The sequence below is a fragment of the Cebus imitator genome, unplaced genomic scaffold, assembly GCF_001604975.1.
Source record: "Cebus imitator isolate Cc_AM_T3 unplaced genomic scaffold, Cebus_imitator-1.0 Scaffold73, whole genome shotgun sequence".
In the NCBI taxonomy this organism is placed as follows: Eukaryota; Metazoa; Chordata; class Mammalia; order Primates; family Cebidae; genus Cebus; species Cebus imitator.
Genome location: NW_016107388.1, coordinates 1,329,092 through 1,341,525, shown reverse-complemented (window position 1 = coordinate 1,341,525; position 12,434 = coordinate 1,329,092).

Sequence of the window (12,434 nt, the reverse complement as noted above, 5' to 3'; positions counted from 1 at the left end):
AAAAAAAAAAAAAAAACAAAAAACAAGACCTAGTGTAAATAAGTCAAAATCAGTCCCAAGAAAGTGAAGGTTTATTATTCACTCTGTACTGAGAGAAATGTTATCTTCTCTAATTAAATTTAAAAAACAAGGATTAAAAGATAAAAGAGGAAGAGGAGAAGAGTTTTACATCAAGATAAAACATTTTTTTTTTCAGATATCAGATTTGTCCATGCTCAGTAAAAGTAATCAGTCCAGGTGCTATTTAATACACAATGTAAATGGGAATCTCGTGCTGAAGAATAGAGTACAGTGGCACAAAAGGCTCCATTGGCTTGTGATTTTTTTTTAAGATCTACAATAGAAGTGGTCATGGATTCAGCTGTCAAATTGCCATCTGTTTCAGTATCTTAATCACTTTTGGAAAGATTACAATATTTTCACAGCATCTCAATTTGACAAGTGGGATAAAATAGTATCCCTGTTTAGAGGACACTGTTATGTCTCTTGGCGTACATGATAGCACTGTTTATGATGTTTCACACCCAGCAGGAACTCAGCATAGACAAACGCTATCCAAACACTGGTTTCTACAATTGTATTCCAAGCTCATGTGCCTACAATAATTTCCTCATTGTCATATTAGTCTTTTAACATATCCTTGTGTCTTTGGGGGGTTGATTTTGCTTATGTTTTCACAGAATGTATGAGTCACATTTTTATCAGATCTCTTTCTTTGAATTAAGCAGTTGTTAAAGTGAATTGAAAGAATCCATGCATGGATACATACATGAATGGGTACACAAATGTATGATGAAGACATGCATTAATGGTTCAGATAAATTTTTCATAGATAGATATAGAAAACAAGATAAATTAAGAGACTTTGTTGAGAACAAGTAGAAAGTGTAAAAAGAGTTTCTTTGGCTCTCACTCAACTAATACACCGTTCTTTATCCATCTTAAGGTAATTCAATACATTGCAGGGACCTATGCACACTCGTTTGCATTTTTTTTTGATAAGTCTGTCCCTGAAAACCACTCTCAAGACTGACATTTTATCAAGTAAGAGAATTTACATCATTTTCTTCAAGTCTATCAGAAAGACAATGAAAATTTTTCCAAAGCTTTATTGAGAAACATTTCACACACTATAAAATCCACCCATTTAAAACGTTCAATTCAGTCTTCTGAGTATACTCACAGTGTTGTGCAGCCTTTATTGCGATAGAATTTTGGGACTTTTCTCATCAACTCCTAAATAATTCCCATATGTTATTAAGGAATTGTTCTTCTTTTCCTTCATCCTTCCCCCAAACCCAGGTTTACCAACGTCTAGTTTACTTTTGATCTCTATTTTTGCAATGATATGTTTTTATTTCCGTTGGGTTTATACGTAGGAGTAGATTTGCTGGATCATGTAACAATTCTGTGTTTAACATTTTGAGGAACTGCCAAAATATTTTCACAGTGGCTTACACCAGTTTACATTCTCAGCAGCAATGTACAAGGGCCAATGTCTCCACATCTTGGCCAACACTTGTTATTTTCTCTTTCTTTGTTTATAGTCATCTTAGTGGGTGTAAAGTGAAACTGTGGCTTTAATTTGCATTTATCTAACGACTAATTTTATTGAACATCTTTTAATTTGTGTGTTGGTGAATTGTACATATTTTTTGGAAAAATATCTAGCCAAACTATTTGCCTGTTAAAAAATGGTTTCTTATTTTGTTGTTGAGTTGTAAGAGTTCTTTATATTCTATGTGCTAGATCCATATATACATATATAAATCACATATATATAAAACATCATATATTTATAAAATGTAAAAATATATTCTTATGTTCTATGCATTTTTTTCACTTTCTTGGTGCTCTTTGATGCACAAGTTTTTAATTTTATAATGTCAATTTTATCTATTTTTTTTGCTTTTGAAGTCATAATCAAAAAACAAAATCACAACAGCAAAAATATTGCCTAACATATAGTCAAGAAGGTTTACTCTTATGTTTTCTTCTAGAAGTTTTGTTGCTTTAGATCATACATTCATGTCTATAGTGCATTTTGTGTGGATTTTTGAGTAAGGTGAGAGGTAGAGGTCCAAACTCATTCTTTGCATATGGATATCCAATTATCCCAGAAACATTTGTTAACAAGAATCTTCCCTTTCCCTTGAACGATCTTGGCACTGTCGTCATAAATTAGTTGAATGGAAAAGTAAAGGTTTACTTCTGAAGTGATCTGTATTTCTATTCATATGCCAATACCTTAGTGTCTTTATTACTGAAGTTTTGAAGTAGGTTTTGTTAGACATTGGGAAAGGTGAGTCCTTCATAAATATTCTTTCTCCAGCTTGCTGTTACTATTCCGAGTCATTATCTTTCCATACAAATTTTATAAGCACCATAAAAATTTATGCAAAATACTCGCTAGGATTTTTATGTGGATTCTGTAGGATCTGTAGATTAATGTAAGCTATATTGCCATTTTAGTAATGTTAAGTCTTATGATGGATGAACATGGATTTTCTATCTATTTATTTAGAAATCACTCAATTTCATTCACATTTTTGTGTTTTTCATTGTTCCACTTGAGAAAATGTTAAATTCTGCTGTTATTAGGTGCTGAGTTTTATAGAAGTCTGTTAGACCTGGTTTCATAATGTTGTTAAAGTCTTCTGTTTCCTTATTTATCTTCTGCCTAGTTGTTTTATCCATTATTGAAAGTGGGTATTGAATCTCCAAATAAATTGTCGACTTCTCTCTCTCTTTCTCTCTTTCTTTAATTCTGTCAGTTTTTGCTTCATTAAATTTGGGAACTTGTTTGCCGGTGCATATATGCTGATAATCATATATCTTTCAATTTTTTGAGTCATCATTATAAAATGTGGTTTTTTTCGACACTTATAACATTTTGTCTTAAAGTCTATGTTGCCTGATTGCTATTCCATCTCCATCTTGATTCAATGTTGCCTTGTATATCTTTTTCATTTGTTTGTTTTCAACTTATTTGTGTCTTTACCTGTAAAATGTGTCCTTGTAAACAGCATATTATTGGATCATATTTATTTTTTATCTATTGTTCCAATATCCATCTTTTGTTTGGGATGTTTATTTATTCAATTTATTATATTTACAGATAGAGTAGGATTTGCATTTGTTATTTGCAATTTGTTTTCTATATGTCTTACTTTTTAAAATTTCTTTATTCACCCATTTCTGTCTTTTGTTATTGTTAAATAGATTATTTTCTAAAATAGTTTTAAAATTCTCTTTTTCTCTTTCTGAATTCTTTGTAAAGACATCAAATGATTTTATAGTTATTGGTTTATACAATTGTATTTAAAAGAGAACAAGAATGAGTAACAAACAGAAAGATGTTAATTTTTCATAATAACAATGTAGTAACATCTACAGGTGTTCTTGTATTCCTTAATTTGTATTTGAGAAAGCATATACTGTCCTTGCATTTTGACCTGAAAGATTCACTTTAGTATTTACTGTTCGATACATTTGTTAGTCTCTCAGTTTTTGTTTTCTGGAATGTTTAATTTTTCCTTCATTGTTAAATATGAGCTGAGGTAGGTAGAGTTCTCAGTTGACATCCTTTTTCTGCCATGACAAACTGTCATCTCACTGCTTTCCTTAGTTTCTGACGTAAAGTCAGCTGTTAGTTCCTCTTATTAGTTGCTGCAAACTCATTGCGTTTTTTGTATTGTTGGAATTTGCCATTTGATATTGGAATACATTCTTAAATAAATGTAGTTTGCTATACATCATTTTAATGGACATTTCTCATTTTATGTTACTTTGCTAATGACTTATTACTTGCTGTTTATTTTATGTTTATTTTAGACTATTGAAGTTATGTTAGACAAAAAGCAAATTTGAGCAATTTTATTATTCAAGTTCAAAATGCGTCATAAAGCAGCAGAGACAACTTGCATCAGGAACAATACATTTGGCTCAGGAACTGCTAATGAACATACAATGCAGTAGTGGTTTAAGAAGCTTTGCAAAGGAGACAAGAGCCTAGAAGATGAAGAATGTAGTGGCCGCCAATCAGAAGTTGACAATGACCAATTGAGAGCAATCATTTAAGCTGTCTTCTTACAACTTCACAAGAAGTTGCCAAAGAACTCAATGTCCACCTATCTATGGTCCTTCGGCATTTGAAGTAAATTGGAAAGGTGGAAATGTTTGATAAGTGGGTGCCTTGTGAGCTGAGTGAAAATTTCAAAAACTGTCATTTTGAAATGTCGTCTTCTCTTATTCTATGCAATGACGAACTATTTCTCTATCATGTTGTGACATGTGATCAAAAGTGGATTTTATATAAAAACCTGTGACTACCAGCTCAGTGGCTGGACTGAGAAGAAGCTCCAAAGCACTCCCCAAGCCATTCTTGCACCAAAAGAAGATCGTGGTCACGGTTTGGTGGTCTGCTAGCAGTCTGATCCGCTACAGTTTTCTAGATCCCTGCGAAACCATTACATCTGAGAAGCTCAGCAGATCCATGTGATGTACTGAAAACTGCTATGCCTGCAGCCAACATTGGTCAACAGAAAGGGCCCAATTCTTCTCCACAACAACACCCAACTGCACGTCATACAACCAGTTTTTCAACGGTTGAGTGAATTGGGCTATGAAGATTTTTCCCTCATCTGCCATATTCACCTGACCTCTTGCCAACTGACTACAACTTCTTCAAGCATCCCAACGACTTTTTGCAGGGAATACTTTCCAAGGGTTTATCACATTTTGAAGCACGGATTTTTATGCTACAGAAATAAACAAACTTACTTGCCATTGGTGCCAATATGTTGATTGTAATGGTTGCTATTTTGATTAATAAAGATGTGTCTGAGCCTAGTTATAATGATTTAAAGTTCAGAGTCTGAAATCACAATTACTTTCACACTAATCTAATGTTAAGACTCTCTTGTGCATAAGTAACTTTTGATATTTCTACAGCTGGATCTACATTTTACAAATCTACAAATCTACGGCTAGATTTTTTACTCAAATTTGGAAAATTATTAGCCATCATTTCCTCAAATAATTTGTCTCTTTCTCTTTCTCTTCTCCTTCTGTGAATCACTGTATACACCTATTATGCTTGACAGTGTCTCACTTTTCTCTGAGGCTTCGTTAATGTTTCTTCACTGTTTTTTCCATTCTGTTCTTGAAACTATGTAATTTCTCTTGTCATATCATTAAATTGCCTGATTCTCTCTTCCTCCTATTCAATACTGTTGTGTAAGTCCTCTAGTGAATTACTTATTCCAAATATCATGCTTTACATTACCAAAATTTCTGTGTTCCTTCTAAAATCATTATTTTGATCTCTTTTTTGATATTCTCTATTGGGATAGAAATTATTTTTATATTTTGCTTTATTTATTTTAACATGATTCCCTTCTGTTTTTTTATACATATAGATTCCCTGACTTAAATTCTCTTCCAACTTAGTTCAAAATCTGTCTTCTGTAGGACATTTTTGTTGTCTTTTTTTTCTTTGCATGTGGCAAATTTTTCTGTTTTTTTGCATGAGTGTTGGTTGAAAACTGGACATTTTAGATTGTAAATTCCTTCCATACCCCTCCCCTTAACATGTCTTGTTGCTGCATTTTTTTATATTGCTTATTTGTTTAGAAGCTTTACTGGAATAATTCTATAGAGTACATATTTCCTGCAGTGTGTGGCACTGAGATCTCCTCTGACATTTTTGTAGAGTTCTTGTTATTATTTTAAAGCCTGTTTTCCTAGGAGTCACATCTTAAGCATTATAATTTAGTGAATAGCCTTTTATTGTTTGGAAGTTTTTCCTAAATTCCTTCCATGTATATCTTCTGTCCGTTGTCGTGGGGATCCATATGTGAGTGCAGGTCTTCCAACTCCAGGCAGCTAGCAAGACAGACTAGCCTTCACTTGCTGCTTATGCAGGACCGTGAGGTCAGTGAGCCACTGGTGGCTTTTTCCAAGATATTTCTTGGTCATGCACATGGCCTTGCATGAGCATGCATCATTTTAGATACTTAGGAGTATTTTAGAGCTGTTTGGTCTTCCTTATCATTGTGTAGATCTTAGAATTTCCTTCTACATTCTCAGCCAGGCTCAGGCTTGCCCCAGCGAAAATCACAGCCTATGGCGCCTAAAATGTTACCAGCAGTTTTCTGTTATTTCTGTAACAATGTGGGGTGGACATTTTTTATCTGTCTTGCCTGAGTTGAGCTCTGGGTCAAATCAAATGGCTAACACACTCTGAGATTTCACGTGGAGCTACAAATTTGGACAAAATATTGAGTGTGCTATGGGGATAGTATTTTTAATGACGCTCCAAATATGGTCGCATCTCCCCATTGTCTGCAATGCTCTTAGCCTTTGGCAACTGTGCCACTGAGCTGCTGTGTGTGGTGGAAAGGATAGGGACAGCACCACCTTAAAACTTCACAGGGCCCAGGTGGATCACGAGGTCAAGAGATCGAGACCATCCTGGCTAGCATGGTGAAACCTCGTCTCCACTAAAAATACAAAAATTAGCTGGGCACGGTGGCGTGCGCCTGTAGTCCCAGCTACTCGGGAGGCTGAGGCAGGAGAATTGCTTGAACCCGGGAGGCAGAGGCTGCAGTGAGCCAAGATCAGGCCACTGTACTACGGCCTGGCGCCTGGCGACTCTGTCTCAAAAAAATTAAAAAATAAAAAATAAAAATCATAGGGCCTGCTGTCATACTGTGGTTTAGTACTTTCTTTTGAGTAGGTTATCCTCAGTACATTCTGTGGCCTTGGTTATTTTTCCGAGATCAGAAATGGGTTATTGAGTTGTCTTGTTTTATTTTTTGTTTTGTTTCGTTTTAAAGTAAAATTGAGTTAGAGGAAAAATTAGTTAACCAAGATCTTCACTCTGTAATTCTGGAATGTTTTTCTCCAATGTAAACTTTTCAGGTTCCAAGTCCTCCCTTAGCATGGATATTTATAAAATCCCTGAGCCCGTGATTAAGTTTATGTATTCTTTCATTATTTTCTCCAGGAAAATATGTTAAGTATATGTGAAGTTTTATAGAATTATGTAAAAGCACCATTTTAAAAAGCACAACATGCAAGTTACCCTGCTCTTATCACCATAATTGTATACATGGCTACATCACTATGTATCCCATAGATATGTACAATTATTATGTATCATTTTAAAACATTTTAAACACAGTATTTTTTACCTATTTTCCAGATAGTTACAGTAAAAGAGAACCCTGCTCATATATATATGGATATATGGATATGTGTATATATATTCATATATCTCTCTATCTATCACCATTCTGCAGGTTATGGATTTAATGAAAAGAAAGTTTTACAAAATGAAGGAGGAATCAATAAATAAGAAATTTGTCAGGCAGATCTTTCACAGAGAATTGAATTAGAGAAATCAAAATGCAAATAAAAATCTATGACAGAGGTCTATTTGCTTGTTGCTATTTTTTAAGACATCCTTCCTTACCTTTGCAGTTTTCTGTACACTTAATAAACCCTTTATCATTTTATCACTCGGTTAAAGAACAGTACTGTTTGTTTCTATGAAGATTAAGACTCGCAAGATTTCAGCATGAAGACTTACTAATAGGTTATTTATTGATTCATTTAACGAATATTTATTGAGCAAAGTGCTTGGGCCTGTATTAAATGTGTCCTTTTAGTCCAATGCTTTGATATTCAGAGCTTTGCTAACACAGTAGGGACCTCCCCTCTCTTCCCACATTTCACCAACTCCTAGAGGTAGGACTCACCCATGAGTGTGTGCAACAAACCAGAACCCACATTCCAACCATATGCTTCACTGCGCTTTTATGCTTTACCTGCCCTACGTCCCCCAGGATGAGGCACCAAGCAAGCGGGGACAGCTCTTGTCTCAGAACCCAATGAAATTACTCAATCTAATCAATCCTAAACTTGTTTACCTTGCTTCACCCCTTCCTTCACAGACGAACCACAGTTAAGACTCTTGCGCACAGCTCCTCTTTGTCTCCGTCTCCAGACCTACCCCAATGTTCACCCATGTGACCCCCATGGCCTACCAGGCATCTCTTCTAGGGAACTGTGAGTAACAAACTACCTTTTCAATGGCAGTAATCTTCTGATCTGTCAGTCTCACTACACCTGAATAATAAAGCTACATTTTAAAACAAGGCCTAACACTCCAGTGAGTTTTGAAACCTTAATTCCTAACTTCAGAGTCTTTGTGATAGGATAAACTTACAACCAATATATAATCTCTGAAATTTTTAAGTTTGTTCAAATGTAAGGGATTAATATTATGAAGATCTGTACTTCCCAGTATTTTTCTGGTTCACCCTTTCTGTGGACACACAGAGTAAGGATGAGATTTATCGCATTGCAGCAGGACCACATTTCCATGTAGAACACACAGCAGCCCCTGATGCTCATATTCTATTGAGCAGTAAAATAAACCACCTCAGGTGCACTTTACTACATGAAGACAGAAAAACAGGAAAGAGGCTGAGTGTGGTGGCTCACATCTGTAATCCCAGCACTTTGGGAAGGACGAGGTGGGTGGATCACAAGGTCAAGAGACTGAGACCGCCTTGGTCAACATGGTGAAACCCCATCTCTATTAAAAATACAAAAATTAGCTGTGTGTGGTGGTGCACACCTGTAGTCCCAGCTACTTGGGAGGCTGAGGCAGGAGAATCACTTGAATCTGGGAGGTGGAGGTTGCGGTGAGCTGAGATCATGCCACTGCACTCCAATCTGGGCAACAAGAGCAAAACTCTGTTTCAAAAAAAAAAAAAAAAAAAAAAAAAAAAAAAAAAAAAATTATAAAAAAAAAAAAAAAAAAAGAAAGAATAAAAAAGAAAAACAGGAAAGAAGATGTAGGCATCCACAAGAAAAGCCAATATGCTCACGAGGTGTAAGTGCTCATTTTTTTTTAATTTAAAGAAATAAAACACTTTGTAAAGATAAAATTAACATGTGTGAAAATAATTATTCATCTCTTGCCAACTTCAGTAAACATTTGCCACAAACATATTTAATGTGGCCTCTTCAGCTGTAAAAAGTTGAATTCACTCTACCCGAAGACACGCTTGAGGAATGTTTTGTGGGCCATGGAATGTTTGCAAATATAAAAGAAAAATAGGTGATAGCCTTTATAGCTCTGGCCTTTGCCCATGAAAGAAAGCATTAAAGTTCATAAGTTGTTGCCATTTCCATCAGAACATACAGCCTGTGATGACAGGGCTGCTGTCTCTGTGTTCACTGCTGTGCTCTCAGTACAGAAAAATCCCAGCAACCTGCCCATTGTTCACTGTAAGAAATAAAGGATGATTTCACAAAATAGATTCCTCCCCATGGACATTAAAACAGTGATAATCTTTGAATAAATTTGAAATAATTCCATAATCCCAAAAAGAAACAAAGAGGGACCCAGGAAGGCCCAAAAGATCTTATTTATTTATTTATTTTTGCCTTGGGATAGTGACCTCAAATCATGTATAAAAATTATTAGAATTTGGTAGCACTAGATTACAACCCATCATTTTAATATTTTACTAGTAATAAAGAAATACTTAAGATGTTAAACACACCATTTAATAATAAATAATTTCATCAAAGTCCCTCAAATTCTGAGTCTTCACACATCTTGATAAAAGTTAGAAACATTTGTGCTCAAAAATATGGAAGAGTTCATGGCACATCCATGCATTAGGCTAACAATAAGTATCATGTACTAAGTGTCCAGGTCTTACAAACATGATTTTCATCCTTCAAAACTCTTTAATGTGGGTATATTTAAAAATTTCATTTGATAATAGAGATTTCAGGTAGATTTCCTAACTTCTTTAAGGTTAAAAGCTGGTGAGTATAAGAGCTGAAATTCAAAATAATGTTTGTCATGTTCTAGTTCTTTAAATAATTTTTCAGTATGAGGAGATTGATTCAAATCATACTAATATTTATTACAGAGCTTGTTTTATTTCAAAGCAGGACCATGTGAAGTCACAAGCAGATATCTAGTCCTGCATTTAATGGAAAACCCAGATGTATGAAAGAGATTCTTTAAATCAGTCTTCATTTTATTCATTCACAGTAAATCAAGTTGCGGATATATTTTCAATTTAGGGAAATTATTTCACAGTCATTAAAATAAATGAGCAATGGTACGATAATATGAAGACATAAAACATAGAGAAAATAACACAACTCTATTTTGTTGAAGTACATAAAGGGATCTGAAACAACAGCAACTAACTTCCTCCCCTTCTCCCTCCACCTCGCCAAAATAAGAGAGGCCTGTGCCTTTGGATTTGTCAGGTAAATAAATAGTCACCCAGTTCATAAACAGCAGGATTCCCCTTACTCCTTACTAAAAAACATAAGCGAATGTCATAAATTATTTTATACCTAAAATACTGTTAATTAAAAGCTATGGCCTATAAAATATGACTTGAGGTTTTGTAAGCAAATAAATATTCTGAGAATCCCCACAGGGATGTTTTTAGTAAAGACATTTTTAAAACCCTAACATTTAACAGAGTTTATAAAAATTTAAAATACTGCATTAGTATTCATTGGATGCACCTAGTGAATTTGTCATTCTTTAGAAAATGACTATACTGGTGATTCTTAAGATATATGATTTTTTTAATCTATATGCATTAGTGACCCTATCATACATTCAGAATTTGTTTTACGAAGTCAGACATTTGATTAATTCACTCTAAACATTAGTGAATGAAAAGTGGCTATGACAAGAATTAATTGCATCTCCTTGTTAAAATTACTAAATTGACAAAGAGCACTCCTTTCTAACTGTGTAATCATAGGCAAGTTCCTACAGCTCTCTGTGCTTTAGTTTCCAAATCTATAAAATGAAACAATGGTCTCATTGGAGCTTGTGTTTGTGAGAATTAAGTGAGTTATTTTGAGTAATACACCTTCAATAGCGCCTGGCATAATTGAACACCATGATTATTAGATGTTGGTGTTGATTAGACATAATTCCTAACTAGTAATAGAGAAGCCCACTAAGTGAACAATCCTTAATTGTATACATGCCAGTGACTTTCTTTTAAAACAAACTGATTAAAAGAAAATCAATAGGAAAGTAAAGTTAATTAAGAAGACTTAATAAAAAGGAAAAAGAGGAGAATCAAGATATATATATATATATATATATATATATATATATATAGGCATTCACCATCATACCCAGCTAATTTTTTGCATTTTTAGTAGAGATGGGATTTTGCCATGCTGCCCAGGCTGGCTTCAAACCCCTGACCTCAGATGATACACCCACCTCAACCTTCCAAAGTGCAGGGATTACAGACGTGAGCCACCACACCCAACCATGTACGTAGTATTATTTGTGTAAATAATGATTGACACTTTGCAACGTTTTTCTTTATAATACCATAAAAGAATCTCTTGATGATTTTGGAAGACTGGCAACAATAACAAAGAATTAAGATAATTCACTACAGGCAAATCTAGAAACAACAGCTATGGCAAGAATTTGTTCTCAGACTCTAGAATGTATGAAACAAAATGGCACCAAAAAATCCCCATGCAAAAATGCTTGGGCTGATGCTCAGATTATAGACCAACTTCCTTTAGGGTACATTTACATGAAAGGTGACAAACATATGCCAAATTATGTTTCCATGCCCTTTAAATCCAGAGAAAAAATAGGCCAGGACTACCCAAATAATTCCTGTAAAAGTAGTACTGATATTACAATTGCTAAGTCATGCACAATAAGAACAGTAAACTCCAGGAATACCAAATATTTATATTAAAATTGACAAATGCATGACAACTAAAATTAAGTTATACAATCTAAGTGAAATCAACATGCTATATAAAAATCAGTCCCCAGTCAAATAGCATGCAGACCATATGCATAAGGATGCTGAGTACTCCAGAAATGACAATCTGATACTTCAGCAATGTCTCAAGTAGTTACAGGTATTATCCTTACAGATAAGCATGGGAAGGCAAAATTCAGTAAAAATAAATTAACTTCTCATAAATAAATAAATACTGGGATACTGATTCCCTATAAGAGGCAAACTGTGGGATCAAAGAGTGAAAATTCAAATTACTTGAAAATTACTCAAGATAACTATTTATATGTTGTGTAAAAATGTCTAGCTGCCTCTTTAATATATTAATTTAATTTTGCAACCATGGGAAAGCATCTAATTAACAACAGGAGCTAGATATAGCACGCATTTAAGTAATGCATCTATACAAACCTTAACATAATCACTCAAAAATCTTATGGGGAATCTAATATACTTGTTCTAATAAATCAGCAATATGAAAAAACAGGTGGCCAACACATAATTTGATTAACTGAAACAAGCTGTAGGAAGGATTAAATCAGCATAACATTATCTGGCATTATCCACTATAAGGTTGATGAAACTTTTCTT